The following is a 3525-nucleotide window of genomic DNA, read 5'->3' on the forward strand; positions in this document are numbered from 1 at the left end:
AGATGGGAACAAGACAAAGGCCTCTTTCACGCAAGCCTCCAGCACTGCTACTGCTGCTTTCTCCATGTCCCTGTAATTGAGAAATTAAAAATGGCAACACTTGCAAGTTTTCAGTTCATGATCAAAGCAATTGTACCTGGTGATGGCTGCAGTGAGACGATCCGATCCCAGTGCATGGAGTAGTCAGCATCTGTGCAATATCATACGATCAGTCAAATCAAGTAAAAGCTTAAATTGTATAGGTGAATGAATGCGTACTTCAATTTGGTCATGCAGAAACTTGATGGAAAGAGCTGCCTCATGAAGTACTGATGCTGTATCCGTCTGCATCCAATCATGCATCTTACAAAGCTAATTAATTTACATTTTACATTTAGTTTGATCGTATTGTTTGGTACCTTTCCAAAGGGAGAAACGAGCTGCTGAAGAGCTGTTATTTTATCCCCTAGCTTCTGGCTTCTCCTCACAGGAACCTATGTATAATAATATGGTATAATACTTGTAATATTTTATTATATAAGTTTTATAGCTGAAACTGCATTTTAATTTCCTACTTTTGAAAGAGGCATTATCCCTGGAATCATTGTTGTTTTTTGCTGCTTTGAATCCGAAGTCTTCAGCCTCTTGGATTGACGTGGATCTCTAATATCTACCATATCCTGACAAAGTAATTTTTTTGTTTTTAAAAACAACACTTACTAGGATTTGTTTTCTTTCTTTGTTTTTTTAAACAAATTAAAGAAAAGGACTGGAAACTAGGTAAAACTGCACACCAAGCAGCCGGCTGTTTCCTTCACTTCATCTCCATATATATAACAATTTCTTCCTGCTCCAGAGAATTAATAAATATATTTCATTTGTACATGTTTTTGTATTGAATAAAGAGAGTAATTAATTTCTTAATTACCTGGAGTACTTGGCGAGAAAACATGCCGATGGAACGAGAACTCGCCGGCGTAGTTATCCTGGAGACCATTGAAGAACTTGCCACAGTTTCTGTTCATCCAAAGCATGCGCGCATTAATTCATTTCTAAATAGAGTCAAATAAGCGATCTTCTACGTAACTACGGCGACAGCAGGCAGCAACTTACACCAGTCTCTCAAGTTCCATGGAGGCGTTATTGGAAGTACTCTGCAGCAGCCATGCGTCTCTGTTGCCTGCAAATTGACGATTAATTAATAAACTTGTAAATTACCAGATCTAGTGGCATTGATGATCCATTACCAAAGCTGTGGCCAGGAGGAGGAGGAGGAGGAGGAGAGATAGAAGGGAAGACTGTCTCATTCCACATCGCAGCAGCTATTGCTTGATTCCAACAAGTGCACCATCATCCAGCACGAAATTCTTGATCGTCTAGCTATGGAGCAAACAGCAGAGGAAGAATTCAGAAGAGAATGTAGAAGGTCAATAAAGAGGGAGAATTCAAGAAGAAGAAGAAGGGTACCTAAAGGAACGGCCAACTTCCAGGCTTCTTATTGACTTGTCATTTGCACAATTTGCTACCTTTCCTTGTTCAAAATGTTAAGGAGAGAAGTGAATGGGAAAGCAAAGGGAGAGGGGCAGGCTTTAAATAGCCATGATCAAAATGTCATCCGTTTCATATCTCTATCAAACTCTTAAATATCTATTAGATGTATTAAATGATGGAAGCATTTATTTAGAAAGGGAAGCAACTCTTGCACTTCCCAGTAATTAACTCGCTGTTCTTTTTTAGATTGAATTTGTTTTCTTAATGTTCACTTCATGCCACACGACAAAATGGTGTTAAATAGGGTCTCTGTTCAACTATTTTTCTATCTAATTAATAATTCAGTTGAATTTTCAAATATAATTCAGTAATAGTTTATCTGTGCATTCGTCTGACCCTGCCTACTTCCTTAATTAGTGTTTGACTGTATTAAACTAATTCATCTGAAGTTCTATCAGATACTGAATTAAAATAAGTTTAATATTAGAATGAACAAAACAACAATATAATGCCGCTAACAATTAATTTACATATCATGACATCAGATACTTTTGTGTGATTTTTAAAACGTATATATAAAAATTATGATAAGATGGTTGGTGCAATAATACTCAAATGATTTAGTTTGACCAAGATCGTAAGAGAAGGTAAACTATACTATAAAAAAGTTTAATTTGAAAGACATGGTGTATGCAAGATACTAAAGATGATCTGGTGAGGTGAACTTGAGGTGTGAAACATGGATGATTTTGAAGATTAAAAGATATGTGAACCGTGAGAGATTACAAATATATACATGTCATCTGAGAGTGCAATGGTGCACTAAGGATCATTAGAGAGGGAGGAGATGAATAACTTAACTGTAAATTATTGTTTTCTTCTCTTAATAATTGCTTGGTAAAGCACACACATTAAAAATAAATAATAAATATGAAAGAAGAGACATAAGGATTTACTTCACAGGGTTGCCACATTAATGCTTATGCATAGATATATCATTGTCCACTATTTCTCTCCTTCAATAAACTTTATTGAAGGTAGAATTCACATATATTATTAATGATAGCATATGGTATATATAAATATCATTACAAGTGAAAATAAGAAAATACATAAATTAGGAAAATAATAAGTATTTCCTAATAATAATTATTCTCTAATAACTAGGAAACAAATAACTATTTTCTAATAATAATTACTCCATAATAATTAAGAAATAAATAACTATTTACTTATAATAATTATTTCATAATACGTCCTCTCAAGATGGTGTCCCAAAAATGACACCAATCTTGTTACAAATAGCAAACAACCGAGGTCGAGAAAGCGACTTGGTAAGTGCATCAGCCAACTGATCCTCAGCAGAAATATGAGTAACTTGCAGTTCGGAGGCCCAAATTATCAGTGAAAAGCACAGCAGGCGTGGTAACTGGAAGAATCAGATCTATCAAAAGTGACTTAATCCATTGGATCTCAGATGCCACAGAGGCAATGACGCGATATTCAACCTCAGTCAAAAAGCACGCAACCGTGCATTATTTGGAAGATGAATCAGGAGTATTATTTGTGAGAGATAGCCGGCGAGTGATGTCATCAGCGACAACTATTGTAGAAGGCAACCGACGGATATTCTTTTAGAGCAAAATCCACCAGCGTGATCAACGAAACGATGATTTGTTGAACTTTGCCTTTGATGAAAGGAGACAACAACTAGAAGGAGACGAGGTGTTGTTGTTTGAAGGCTGGAATCTGACTTGTCATCGGAATAAGAGCAGCAAAGAGAGAATGCTACATTTTGGTGGCTGCATATGCTGGAATAGATATAGAAAATCTGCTATTAAACAAAACTTGGAAAAAAAAACTTGCTATTTGGCCTATCAGAAGATGGATAAAATAATACTCATGAAGGAAAGACCGCTATAATGCGGTTGCTACTTAAAAAAAACAAATAAATGAGAGGAGGAAGAGAAGGGTGAAATTTAATGTCTTTAAACTTAAGAAAAAGATAATAATATTGCTCTTGCTATGAGAAGAAACAAGATGAGAAAGAGAAAA

The 3525-nt window shown here is 35.5% G+C and overlaps 2 long non-coding RNA genes across 2 annotated transcripts; both read right to left on the bottom strand.

The window, feature by feature from the left end:
* Positions 1-264: 264 nt before the first annotated feature.
* On the bottom strand, positions 265-660 carry LOC122005129. Its single transcript, XR_006118330.1, has 3 exons — positions 555-660; positions 399-473; positions 265-324 (listed from the first exon to the last, which is right to left on the bottom strand). It is a non-coding gene; the product is annotated as an uncharacterized LOC122005129 (long non-coding RNA).
* A 257-nt stretch (positions 661-917) lies between these two features.
* Positions 918-1357, bottom strand: LOC122004832. Its single transcript, XR_006118252.1, has 3 exons — positions 1227-1357; positions 1093-1159; positions 918-996 (listed from the first exon to the last, which is right to left on the bottom strand). It is a non-coding gene; the product is annotated as an uncharacterized LOC122004832 (long non-coding RNA).
* Positions 1358-3525: the final 2168 nt, after the last annotated feature.

The sequence above is a fragment of the Zingiber officinale genome, chromosome 7B (assembly GCF_018446385.1).
Source record: "Zingiber officinale cultivar Zhangliang chromosome 7B, Zo_v1.1, whole genome shotgun sequence".
Classification (NCBI taxonomy): Eukaryota; Viridiplantae; Streptophyta; class Magnoliopsida; order Zingiberales; family Zingiberaceae; genus Zingiber; species Zingiber officinale.